We start from the raw sequence: 14,363 nt of genomic DNA, 5'->3' as shown, positions 1-14,363 counted from the left end.
GCATACTGAGTTGGAGAAACAGAGTTTCCTTTAGTTGGTATAGAGGAGTTTTTCCCTTCCAGGGGTAAAACGTCGAATGACTGGTGACAGGCCTTTCAGAGGGCCGGAGGTGGCCAGAGGTGGCCTCTACAAAGAGGTGATATCTGAGTTGATGCCAGAGCCTGCCATGTGACCATCTGGGGAAGGAAGGAGCATCCCTTGGCACAGCAAGCACAGAGTTCCTGAGGCTGGAGTAGGCTTTGTGTGTTACATCTCAGGCAAGTGTGGAAAGGCCTGGATGGCTGGAGAATGGTGAGCAAGGGAAGGAGTGGTAGGAGACGAAGTCAGAGAGGTTGACACATCCCAGATCTTGCAGACTGGGTTTTATTCTATAGGGAGACATCATAAGGCTGCAAATAGGGAATGACTTGAGCTAATGCATGTCAAACATCAGCTTGAGGGGAGGGGGGATGCATCATGGTGGGAGCAGGAGTGGAGACCAGTTGGGGCTGAACTGAAGCCAACCAGGTGAGCGAGGACAGAGCACCAGGCACTATGCTGGGCAATGAAGGGGCCACAGTCCTCAGGGGCTCACAGTGTAGAGAGCAGACCACCAGGGAATAGACGCTTACATACCCGGGACAAAGATGAGCTGCTCATCTCCCCAAAATGCCAGTTTCATGAGCCTTGTCTTCCTCACTGGGCCATAGGGTTCTCAGAGTGTCCAACTTTCTCTACCGCATTGCTATCCTGCTGGGAGAAACCAGCAGAACCTCTCGTAAAGTAGCCGTTCCCTGGAAAAGCACTTAACCATATGTTCTAGGCCCCTAACTTTCCTCTCCACTGTGGTCTGGGTGAACTGCGAACGGGGCTCCAGGCCCTTCGGCGAGTGCCTTGAATGCGGGTGGGCCTGTTGGGGGTCACTGGCTCTTTTTTCTACCTTTTGTTACATGTTCTTGTGGAAGTATATGACTTGGATGTATCTCCCCAGGACAGTCAGTATTTTAGTGTGGATTCTGTGAGAATGGAGGTCATGTTTGTCTGTTGTGGTTCATTGAACTGCACTCAAACTCTGGCTGACACAGGGAGTCTATCTACCGGCAGGGACTAGGCTCAGTGCGGATTCAACTAATTGGGGTGGTTTGATTTTTTGCTTTTAAACTGAGAGGGGAGGACCAAACTGCATTGCAGGGAGAGTCTAGTGAAGAATGACAATAAAACAAGAAAAACGAATGGTTTTTTTTTTTTTTTTTTTTTTGGATTCATTCTTCCTTTGCCAACCTACCTCAATTAAATTCTCTGAACTTTGGTCAAGAAAATGATGACAGGGCGCTTGGGTGGCTCAGGCATTTGGGTGTCTGACTTTTGACCTCAGCTCAGGTCTTGATCTCAGAGGCGTGAGTTCAAGCTCCACGCTGGGCATGGAGCCTACTCAAAAAATAAAAATAAAAAAAATACAATAAAAAATAAAAAAGTGAGAGAAACAACAACAAAAATAGTGACAATAGCCTTAATAATCGCTTCTTGTTGCATGAGTTGCTACCACTATTCTTAAAGAGGAGTAGAAAGGTCTGGAGAGGAGGAACCAGGAAAACGGGTTCTATTCCCAGTTCTGCCACCTCCTAGCCATGTGGTTTTGAGCAAGTCACATTTCTCTCAGGACCTCAGCCTCCTCATGTATAAAATCCCCATGATACATTTTATCGTCTACAAAATGCAGTGACATCTATCCTGTTTTGCCAGCCATCTGCCAGGCGACCCTGGGCTTGCCACCTAAACTTCCTGAGCCAGAGTTCTCGATTGGCACAGAGGAGTTAGTAACACCTACTCTGGTGTAGGCAAAACCTGAGGCCCACAGTAAGGTCCCTGCACACATGATTTCTAGGCTGAATGACCGACGGTAATGTCTTCCTACTGAACTGTCATGACATTTTCCCTGTTAAAATGTTCCTTTGCTCCACACTTAATATCCTATGATCTACAATGACACAGTCATGCAAAAACAAACACAAACATCTGAGCTTGTTTTTCTAGGTGCCGGAGTCAGTTTTGGGGAAGAACAGGACTGAGCAAGTCCTCACCAGTTACGTGAGGCTGGGAGCTGGGATTGTGTTTTTTTCTTTTAGTTAATTATTATTTTTAAGTGATTCATTTTTAAATTATTATTTTATTATTTTTAATTTTATTATATATATATATATTTTATTATTATTATGTTCAGCTGTGTTTCATGTTGTCTACTGATCCGGGATGAAGTTTTGTCACTCCTAGCTTAGCTCTGGGCCATTTTCAAAGCTGGTTTCCTTCCTGACGCTGCCATCTTGGGTGGGATAGTAGCCCCAATCCACTACCTGAAAGACCCCAAAACTGGTCTGGCAGCCAGCAACTCCACGGCCAAAATGCTGCTCCAAGTGGTTGGTTGGTGAAGAAAAACAAATGTGGGGAAATTTCCCTTAGTTCTGCTTTTCATCACTCTGTGGGTTGTTTGGTCAAATTGTCTGCTGTGCCTTCCCACCCCTCTCTATGTCCTTTCTCAAGAAGCTTCCAGAAGGAGCCAGCCTGGCAGCATAGGACACAGGGGGCTTTAGCTCCTGCCTCTGTTTGTGAAGTGGTCACTAGCCAGGGAGGACCCTGATGGCGAGATCTAGTCTGGAGCTTTCCCCTTTGTTCCTGGGAACCCTGGGGTCTGTGGGGAGACCTCAGATGTGGCCATCAGTTTGAGGTCTAAGCTAAATGGGGAATGGGGGGAGGGTCTCCAGCTCCCCTCCCCCTGCTAATCCTTGTACTCAGGCTTTCATTTGTTTCATATTCAAGGAGGCTGTATAAAATTTCATCAATATTAATAGTTCAAAAATGTTTGGACATGCCTGAGCTAGCTCATTGGGTGCTACTGAAAGAGTGTTCATCTCAAACTGCAGCAGGAGAAAGCTGGTATTTCTTCTGGGAATATCAACTCAGCAGGCCACACATGAAGAGGACTCTTTATCATTTTCACAAGTCTTTCCTACCTGCTGTCCCATCCGATCTGCTGCAATCCCCAGAGGTGGGCAGGATGGATGTTATCACCTCCATTCTACAGGTGACCGTTGAGGTTTTGCCAGGGAGTCAGGAAGCTCGGATCTGAGCTCAGGCTTTCTGCCTTGTAGGCCAGTGCTTCCTTTGTTTCCTATCTAGAATCCCCAAGAAGAACCGGGAGTCCCGGCTGCTGAAAGGGAACCCTGGTGAGAAAAAGCCCTTAGCTAGTGAAGTGTACCAGAAAGGGTGCCACCCAAATGAGCTACAGACCAGTGAGAGCAAGTGGATGCCTGACAAGCTGTTAAAACGGCACAAAAGGAAATTCACTTTTATAAAGTAGATTTGTATTTGTAAAGGTGTCTTCCTTTCCTGTAATAGGAAGAGAAGGGCTTAATTACTCTCAGTGGAGAAAGTATGGACTTAATTCTGCGGAACAAATCTTGCTAAACAATCATTTACTGTACTTTTCCAGTCACCTTTCCATAACTTGCCTCTTCCCGCCAGAAGCCCCAAACCCCTTTTCCTTTGTTTAGACTAAAATGATCTAGAAGCCTCAATCATCTGGCCGTCTCCTTGAGCCACATTTTTCTTTGCAAACTACTGTGTATAGATAGGTATGTAATTGAAACTAGGTTTTTTTTTTTTTCTTCTTCTTAATCCATTTCTTTTTTCTTCAGTTTGATTCGTTGGTCCCAGCCAATGAGCCTAAGATGTATAGAGGGAGAAAGAATTTTTTCCCTCCCCTTCACTAGTCTGCCAGCGGTGCCCGGATTTCAGGGCATCAGTGGCTGGGGTAGAGCGAGGAGAGCATCAGAATGGTGTCCTAGTCTTCAGGCTGCTCAGAAAGATCCTCTAAGTAACGACTGGGGCTGACTCTTTCGATGCTGAGGTATAGTGTCTGCCATTTCCCCTCTTCCTTAACCTTTCCCTGCGACACTGCAGGTAGTGTTCGCAGAAGGGGAGAACCCAGGTGTCTGACCTTGAGTTAAGGCAGACATGGTAACCCCTCTTCATTCCCTATAGAAAGGAATCCCAATTCGGCATGTGTCTCTGGTGTATTTGTTAGAATAACCATCTGGACTCCTAGCTGCACAGTTGCCTGCAGATGACTTAGCCTTTTGGAAAAAAGCCACCTAATTCTAAAGAATTAGAGAAAATAGCTCTTACTGTGCATTATAAATGGAACAGACAAGATCCGGATTAGCTCTTTCTTAGTATTCCTTTTGGAGAGTTTCCTAGCGTGGAGGATGCCACCTTTGTCATAAACCCTTTGCCAGGAACTGGGATTGCCTTTAAACTTTGGGATGGAAAGAAGTTTCATAGAATAATGTCCCGACTCCAAAGTGACATTTGTTCCCAGGCTACTCTTGATATGAAACGGATGGCCGATAAATAGAGCCGAATGTGCATCCCCATGCAGGGGACTCCTTGGCAAGACAATAGAAAGCTATCACAGTTTGGGCAAAATCTGGAGGATCTCACTCTCACTGGCGGGTTGACAACCTAAAAACAGCCTGACCAAAACAAGTACATGTACCCATCAGAAGGCACTTTTGACTCTGAATACAGAAGAAAAAAATCAAAGTCAGCAGGCCAGCAGTGGGCTGCCAGATACATTCTAACTCAGGGACCTGGCTTCTCTTTAGGTCATAGGAAGTATCTCTGGAGCCATGTAAACTGCTGTTCAGTTGTTCCAAAACAAGGTTTTTTCATCTGAAGTTGTGGGCATTTCATCTAGAATATTTGGCATTTTCTTCCAGGCCCCTATTTTGAAACCCTTTCATTAAAAACAAACAAACAAACAAACAAAAACCCACTTTCCTTAAAAAATGTGAACATTTAGGTGCAGTCATGGCTTAGTCTCTCAGACCACGTGCTAATTTAGAATTTGTGATAATTTTCCAAATTGATTTCTTTTAGTGAAGTTTAACTGGTTGTATGTGGTGTGCCCACCACCTGTGGGGGAGGGGGGTAGGGGTGGCAGTGAGAGTTTAACTTCTGAAAGCAAATGACAGTTTCCAACCTCTGGCTCCAGAAGAATCTATACTGCTCACGGAAGCAAGCCAGGAAGTTTTTCCTAGGTGGAAAAGCATGGGTTGCCCTGATATAGAAATTCAGCTTGCATATGCTCGCACACCTCTCTGGGGGGCTTTCTTCGTATGAGTTTTTTCCAGTTGATCTGATGCCTCCTTATATGTGGATTTTACCTCACTGTGCATACCACCCGGTTAGGTAACAACTTTGTGAGGGGCTGGGGTGGAGGGATGGGAGGGAATTTGATCAAATTAAATGTATACTCTAAGATGAATCCTTGTAGTAGGAATGGAGTGCTTTCATTTAATGTGTACTTTGGAAGTAAGGATACAAGACACTCAAATTCTGTCCTCCATTTCTACAAACTCACAGAGGACAGCACTGTATTGATTTTGAAAGGCCAAAGTTGCATTTTAAACTGTTTCATAAATCATAGATTGTATAAATAGAGGCCACCCCCCCATTGTTTAATCAGCTTAGGCGGCGGGGGGGTGGGGCCCACTCGCCAAATCAGGCCCACCTCCTGATTTTGTAAATAAAGTTTTATTGGAACGCAGCCATGCTAATTTGTTTACGTATTGTCTGTGGCTCCTTTCCCACTACAACAGCAGAACTGAGTAGTTGCAACAGAGGCCATATGGCTTGCAAAGCCTAAACTATTTACCGTCTGGCTCTTTACAGAAAAAGTTAGCTGACCCTGGTCTAAGGTTATGCAAAACTGCCCACCCACAGACCAGCTGTAGCCTACAGGTATGTTTTGATGGTGTTTTAAAAAGTGCAGCAACAAACGGGCGTACAAGTAGCATCGCCCCTGCTGTTGGTGCTGGGCCTCCTTCCGCCATTATGCTCATTGCCTGGCACCTTAGGCACTAGATCCCCACCCCTGGTTAACAGACTCAGGAAGGGGCTTGACTTGGAAGTCTGGAGACCCAGCTTACAGTCTTGCTCCACTTTGAGCTTACCCTGTGATTCTAATAAAGCTACTTCTCCTCCCTGGCCTCAGTTTCTCTATGTCTTACCTGGCTTCTAACCAGCCCTTTCAACTCTTAACACGCTCCAGCCTTGCTGCTACAAGTGTGGTCCTCAGGCCAGGAGCAGTGACATCACCCGGTGCTTGTTAGAAATGCAGTCTCAGACCTCAACCCAGACCCACTGAACCAGAACCCACATTTTAACAAGCCCCCAGGTGTTTCTCATAAACACTAGGTGCAAGAAGCACTTCTCTAGACTATCACCTTCCTGGTGTGATGTTAGCAGCGAAATAAATTAGAGATGGCTGGGGATTTCCATTCCTGAGTTGTTTTCAGTCCTAGGGCGAGTTAGGTGAGACATAAAATGTTTGGTCTTATTAATGCAACATTTCCCTAGGCACTTGCTTAAGACATTGTAGGACCCACTGTGAGTCTGAGGGTCAACAGAACTGCTCACCATTCTTAAAACACACACGGCACAAATTCAGGACAAGTACCACCTGGCTTTGAAATGGCAGCTTGATTTTACCAGTAAAGAAAGAGTATCTATATTCACAACACTGTGTGTGTGTGTGTGAATAGCAAAATGCTGAATTGTCTCTCTCAGTGGGGAGGTCCTATTTGGGCATTTGCCAGAAGGTCTCAAGAAATCAGAAATGAGAAAACTGATGAGCACATTTGCTGATGGACTTTAAGAAATATACACAGATTTAAAAAAAAAAAATCACTGTTTCCAAGAGTAGAGGAGATTGCCTTTGAGTCATCTTCCAGGGTCCACTGTCCAGTAACACACACAACAACAATGGTAACAGCCAATCCTTAGCGCTTACTATGTGCCAGGAGCTGTTCTCAATCTTTTCACCTGCATAAACCCATTTAATCCTCAGATCAGCCCAATAAAGTAAAGACTTACTATCCCCATTTTATAATGGAGAAACCTGGGAGCGAAGTGAAACAGTTTATCTAAGGCGACCCAGCAGAGCTGGGATGGGAATGGATGCATCTAGCTCCATGCTGTCAGTGACAATGTTATGCTGCCGAACCCTTTGAATCTATTTGCTGGGAGACTGGGAAGGACCAGGCTGCCGGTGGTCTATTCGCAAGGAGCCCCGGGGATATCTTGGGAAGGGACATAGTCTGGATTCTGCTCGCATGCCCCTTGTCTGAGTAGATAAGTGTCTGTTATTTGTTACTCTCTTCTGATGGATGGTAAGTCCTTCCACAGCAGGAACCATGCCTCCTTTGCCATTGTATTTCTAATGCCTTAGCACAGTGTGCTTGGGCCATAAATGCTGAGTAAATGCCTGGTGAACGAATGAAGAATGAACTAGTGAGTGAGTGGCCTATTGCTTGGAGGACAAATCACAGAGTCCAACATCAGTGCAGTCTAGTCAAGGGCTGAATCACTCCCACAGTTGGTTGAGACTCTGAACCTCTGAAGGAATCACTGAGGGCTTCCTGGAAGAGGGAGTGTTCGTGCTGAGCCTGGAAGCAGAGTTGCGGAAGGCTGGCCTTTCAGGTGGGAACAAGTATGGAAAGTGCAGCGTTTGCAAGCTCCAGTCCAAGACGTCACAAACGCGTCTCTTGCAGAGGGGGGACCACACAGGCAATGTATTGAACAGACACCTTCCCGCTTGGCTTGGGGCTTTGGCTGGAGCACGTTCTTCTGTCCAGCTTTGGCACCGGATGGTCCCCTTGCGTGGGCCAAGGATGCCCGCCTGTCTGCTCCTTCTCCTTCCCCCGCTTATCAGCTGAAGATGAACTCCGTAGAACTCTCCTGTCAACTGAAGCACAAACCATTCCCTTGTAGGGCAAAGGCTCGTGATTCTTTGCAACAATATTTCATAATTTATATATTTGATTAAAAACTGGAATCTGTGCCAGCAGCCTGCATAATCTAACATATTGGGATCATTAGCTGCTTGTGTCACTCTTCTATTTTAAAATTTTCCATATTTGAACTCATGGAAGTACATCCTTCACATTTATTAAACTTTTCCCATAAAAACAGTTTAGTAAGGCGCCATCATCTTTCATAGAATTAAAATGAAAAAAAGGCCACAATAAAACCCTTTAGACATTTCCTTTAGGGAATACCATTTTATTTAGGCCTTTAAAAACATTTGTGTTTTCTTGCCAGTAATTAAAAAAAATATCAAGACAAATGAGATTTTTAGTGGCTTGATAATTAGTTCAAGATGAGCTTTGTGACTTGGCTTCTATCCTTGCTCTTCGGGGCAGGTCCTCCTAGGCCTCTCAGGAACCTGCATTCCCCAGTCCGGGACAATCTTAGTGCCTTAGGTTCCTTGGGTTGGTTCTCTTCCAGCTTCTCAGACTGTTCCTTTTCTGTGCTTTGCTCCTGTTGTTTTATCCACCCTCCTTCTCTGTAGAGAACTAAGCCAGCTCTACTTTGCCCAGCAAGCTCCCCCGCCCCCCCCCCCCCAGCTATAACAGGGCCTCTCTCTCACTTTTTTTCCCACAAGGAGCCTGTTTCAGGTGATTTGCTTGTGGTCCCCTTTGTGAATCCCTTCTCGTCCACCTTCAGTTGGCTGGTTGGCACGTGATTGAGACACTGCCAATCACAATAACACAGTCCTCTGGCGCAGTGATTGGTTGAGGGATAGGCACATGACCCATATTGGGCCAATCAGAGTCATTCTCAGAAAACCCGAAGAAAGAGATGGTCTTTTTCCTTCCAGCTCCCTAACTCCAAGGGCAAAAGTGATCCTCTGGCTGCTGCTGGTGGCCATGACTGCTACCATCTAGGTGAGCTTTCCTGAGGGTGAAGCCAACATGGAGAGAGGAATCAGATTCTTTTTTTTTTTTAAGACTTTATTTATTTATTTGACAGAGAGAGAGCATGCACACAAGCAGGGGGAGTGGCAGGCAGAGGCAGAGGGAGAAGCAGGTTTCCTGCGGAGCAGGGGGAGCCCGATGTAGGACTTGAACCGAGGACCCTGGGATCATGACCTGAGCAGTCGTTTAACCAACTGAGCCACCCAGGCGCCTGAGGAATCAGATTCTTTTTTTTAAAATTTTTTATTGTTATGTTAACCACCATACATTACATCATTAGTTTTTGATGTAGTGTTCCATGATTCATTGTTTGTGCATAACACCCAGTGCTCCATGTAGAACGTGCCCTCTTTAATACCCGTCACCAGGCTAACCCATTCCCCCCTCCCCTCTAGAACCCTCAGTTTGTTTTTCAGAGTCCATCGTCTCTCATGGTTCGTCTCGCCCTCCAATTCACTCCCCTTCATTCTTCCCCTCCTGCTATCTTCTTTTTTTCTTTTCTTAACATATATTGCATTATTTGTTTCAGAGATTCAGTGATTCAACAGTCTTACACAATTCACAGCACTCACCATAGCCCATACCCTCCCCAATGTCTATCACCCAGCCACCCCATCCCTCCCACCCCCCACCACTCCAGCAACCCTCAGTTTGTTTCCTGAGATTAAGAATTCCTCATATCAGTGAGGTCATATGGTACATGTCTTTCTCTGATTGACTTATTTCACTCAGCATAACACCCTCCAGTTCCATCCACCTCGTTGCAAATGGCAAGATCTCATTCCTTTTGATGGCTGCATAATATTCCATTGTGTATATATACCACCTCTTCTTTATCCATTCATCTGTCGATGGACATCTTGGCTCTTTCCACAGTTTGGCTATTGTGGACATTGCTATAAACATTGGGGTGCACGTACCCCTTCAGATCCCTACATTTGCATCTTTGTGGTAAATACCCAGTAGTGCAATTGCTGGATCATATGGTAGCTCTAATTTCAACTGTTTGAGGAACCTCCATACTGTTTTCCAGAGGGGTTGCACCAGCTTGCATTCCCACCAACAGTGTAGGAGGGTTCCCCTTTCTCCGCATCCCCGCCAACATCTGTCGTTTCCTGACTTGTTAATTTTAGCCATTCTGACGGGTGTGAGGTGGTATCTCATGGAGGTTTTGATTTGGATTTCCCTGATGCCGAGCGATGTTGAGCACTTTTTCATGTGTCTGTTGGCCATTTGGATGTCTTCTTTGGACAAATGTCTGTTCATGTCTTCTGCCCATTTCTTGATTGGATTATTTGTTCTTTGGGTGTTGAGTTGGATAAGTTCTTTATAGATTTTGGATACTACCCCTTTATCTGATATGTCATTTGCAAATATCTTCTCCCATTCTGTCGGTTGTCTTTTGGTTTTGTGGACTGTTTCTTTTGCTGTGCAAAAGCTTTTTATCTTGATGAAATCCCAATAGTTCATTTTTGCCCTTGCTTCCCTTGCCTTTGGCGATGTTTCTAGGAAAAAGTTGCTGCGGCTGAGGTCAAAGAGGTTGCTGCCTGTGTTCTCCTTTAGGATTTTGATGGACTCCTGTCTCACGTTTAGGTCTTTCAACCATTTGGAGTCTATTTTTGTGTGTGGTGTAAGGAAATGGTCCAGTTTCATTCTTCTGCATGTGGCTGTCCAATTTTCCCAACACCATTTGTGGAAGAGACTCTTTTTTCCATTGGACATTCTTTCCTGCTTTGTCGAAGATGAGTTGACCATAGAGTTGAGGGTCCATTTCTGGGCTCTTGATTCTGTTCCATGGATCTATATGTCTGTTTGTGTGCCAGTACCATACTGTCTTGATGATGACAGCTTTGTCATAGAGCTGGAAGTCCGGAATTGTGATGCCGCCAGCTTTGCTTTTCTTTTTCAACATTCCTCTGGCTATTTGGGGTCTCTTCTGGTTCCATACACATTTTAGGATTATTCGTTCCATTTCTTTGAAAAAAGTGGATGGTATTTTGATGGGGATTGCATTGAATGTGTAGATTGCTCTAGGTAGCATTGACATCTTCACAGTGTTTGTTCTCCCAATCCATAAGCATGGAACGTTTTTCCATTTCTTTGTGTTTTCCTCAATTTCTTTCATGAGTATTTTATAGTTTTCTGAGTACAGATCCTTTGCCTCTTTGGTTAGATTTATTCCTAGGTATCTTATGGTTTTGGGTGCAATTGTAAATGGGATCGACTTCTTAATTTCTTTCTCTTCTGTCTTGTTGGTGTATAGGAATGCCACTGATTTCTGTGCATTGATTTTATATCCTGCCACTTTATTGAATTCCTGTATGAGTTCTAGCAGTTTTGGGGTGGAGTCTTTTGGGTTTTCCACATAAAGTGTCATATCATCTGCAAAGAGTGAGAGTTTGACTTCCTCCTTGCCGATTTGGATGCCTTTAATTTCTTTTTGTTGTCTAACTGCTGAGGCTAGGACTTCTAATACTATGTTGAATAGCAGTGGTGAGAGTGAACATCCCTGACGCATTCCTGACTTTAGGGGGAAAGCTCTCAGCTTTTCCCTATTGAGAATGATATTTGCTGTAGGTTTTTCATAGATGGCTTTTATGATATTGAGGTATGTAGCCTCTATCCCTATACTCTGAAGAGTTTTGTCAAGAAAGGATGCCGTACTTTGTCAAATGCTTTTTCTGCATCTATTGAGAGGATCATATGATTCTTGTTCTTTCTTTTGTTAATGTATTGTCTCACGTTGATTGATTTGCGGATGTTGATCCAACCTTGCAGCCCAGGGATAAATCCCACTTGGTCGTGGTGAATAATCCTTTTAATGTACTGTTGGATCCTATTGGCTAGTATTTTGGTGAGAATTTTTGCATCCATGTTCATCAAGGATATTGGTCTGTAATTCTCCTTTTTGATGGGGTCTTTGTCGGGTTTTGGGATCAAGGTAATGGTGGCCTCATAAAAAGAGTTTGGAAGTTTTCCTTCCATTTCTATTTTTTGGAACAGTTTCAGGAGAATAGGTATTAATTCTTCCTTAAATGTTTGGTAGAATTCCCCTCGGAAGCCATCTGACCCTGGGCTTTTGTTTGTTGGGAGATTTTTGATGACTGCTTCAAGTTCCTTAGTGGTTATAGGTCTGTTAAGGTTTCCTATTTCTTTCTGGTTCAATTTTGGTAGTTGATACATCTCTAGGAATGCATCCATTTCTTCCAGGTTATCTAATTTGCTGGTATATAGTTGCTCATAATATCTTCTTATAATTGTTTGTATTTCTTTGGTGTTGGTTGTGATCTCTCCTCTTTCATTCATGATTTTGTTGATTTGGGTCATTTCTTTTTTCTTTTTGATAGGTCTGGCCAGGGGTTTATTAATCTTGTTAATTCTTTCAAAGAACCAGCTCCTAGTTTCGTTGATCTGTTCTATTGTTCTTTTGGTTTCTATTTCATTGATTTCTGCTCTGATCTTTATTATTTCTCTTCTCCTGCTGGGTTTAGGCTTTATTTGCTGTTTTTTCTCTAGCCCCTTTAGGTGTAGGGTTACATTGTGTATTTGAGACCTTTCTTGTTTCTTAAGAAAAGCTTGTATTACAATATACTTTCCTCTTAGGACTGCCTTTGCTGTATCCCAACGATTTTGAACAGTTGTGTTTTCATTTTCATTGGTGTCCATGAATTTTTTAAATTCTTCTTTAATTTCCTGGTTGACCCATTCATTCTTTAGTAGGATGCTCTTTAGCCTCCATGTATTTGAGTTCTTTCCGACTTTCCTTTTGTGATTGAGTTCTAGTTTCAAAGCATTGTGGTCTGAAAATATGCAGGGAATGATTCCAATCTTTTGGTACCGGTTGAGACCTGATTTGTGACCTAGGATGTGATCAATTCTGGAGAATGTTCCATGGGCACTAGAGAAGAATATGTATTCTGTTGCTTTGGGATGGAATGTTCTGAATATGTCTGTGAAGTCCATTTGGTCCAGTGTGTCATTTAAAGTGTTTATTTCCTTGTTGATCTTTTGCTTAGATGATCTGTCCATTTCAGTCAGGTGGGTGTTAAAGTCCCCCACTATTATTGTATTGTTGTCAATGTGTTTCTTTGCTTTTGTTATTAATTGCCTTATATAATTGGCTGCTCCCATGTTAGGGGCCTAGATATTTACAATTGTTAGATCTTCTTGTTGGATAGACCCTTTGAGTAGGATATAGTGTCCTTCCTCATCTCTTATTACAGTCTTTGTTTTAAAATCTAATGTGTCTGATATGAGGATTGCCACCCCAGCTTTCTTTTGGTGTCCATTAGCATGGTAGATGGTTTTCCACCCCCTCACTTTCAATGTGGGGGTGTCTTTGGGTCTAAAATGAATCTCTTGCAGACAGCATATCGATGGGTCTTGTTTTTTAATCCAATCTGATAGCCTGTGTCTTTTGATTGGGGCATTTAGCCCATTTACATTCAGGGTAACTATTGAAAGGTATGAATTTAGTGCCATTGTATTGCCTGTAAGGTGACTGTTACTGTATGTTGTCTGTGTTCCTTTCTGATCTATGCTGCTTTTAGGCTCTGTCTTTGCTTAGAGGACCCCTTTCAATATTTCTTGTAGGGTTGGTTTCGTGTTTGCAAATTCCTTTAGTTTTTGTTTGTCCTGGAAGCTTTTTATCTCTCCTTTTATTTTCAATGACAAACTAGCTGGATATAGTATTCTTGGCTGCATATTTTTCTCATTTAGTGCTCTGAAGATATCATGCCAGTCCTTTCTGGCCTGCCAGGTCTCTGTGGATAGGTGTGTTGCCAATCTAATGTTTCTACCATTATAGGTTACCTATCTCTTGTCCCAAGCTGCTTTTAAGATTTTCTCTTTGTCTCTGAGACTCGTAAGTTGTACTATTAGATGTTGGGGTGTTGACCTATTTTTATTGATTTTGAGAGGGGTTCTCTGTGCCTCCTGGATTTTGATGCCTGTTTCCTTCCCCACATTAGGGAAGTTCTCTGCTATAATTTGCTCCATATACCTTTTCCTGCTTTCTCTCTTTCTTCTTCTTCTGGGATCCCAATTATTCTAATGTTGTTTCATCTTATGGTATCACTTATCTCTCGAATTCTGCCCTCGTGATCCAGTGGTTGTTTATCTCTTTTTCTCAGCTTCTTTATTTTCCATCATTTGGTATTCTATATCACTGATTCTCTCTTCTGCCTCATTTATCCTAGCAGTTAGTGCCCCATTTTTGATTGTACCTCATTAATAGCCTTTTTAATTTCGATTTGGTTAGATTTTAGTTGTTTTATTTGTCCAGGAAACGTGTCTCTAATAACTTCCATGCTTTTTTCAAGCCCAGCTAGTATCTTTAAAATCATGATTCTGAACTCTTTTTCTGACATCGTACTAATGTCTGTATTCAGTAGGTCCCTGGCTGACGGTACTACCTCTTGTTCTTTTTGGTGAGGTGATTTTTTTCGTCTTGTCATTTTGTCTAGAGGAGAATAGATGAATGAGAGAACAAAATGCTAACAGGTTAACAATGACCCCAGCAAATATACTCTAAACAAATCAGAAAAGACCTGAAACCAGGGGAAAAGA

This window comes from Zalophus californianus, chromosome 1, assembly GCF_009762305.2.
Source record: "Zalophus californianus isolate mZalCal1 chromosome 1, mZalCal1.pri.v2, whole genome shotgun sequence".
In the NCBI taxonomy this organism is placed as follows: Eukaryota; Metazoa; Chordata; class Mammalia; order Carnivora; family Otariidae; genus Zalophus; species Zalophus californianus.
The sequence above is the reverse complement of the archived record's forward strand: the minus strand, read 5'-3'. Positions refer to the sequence as shown.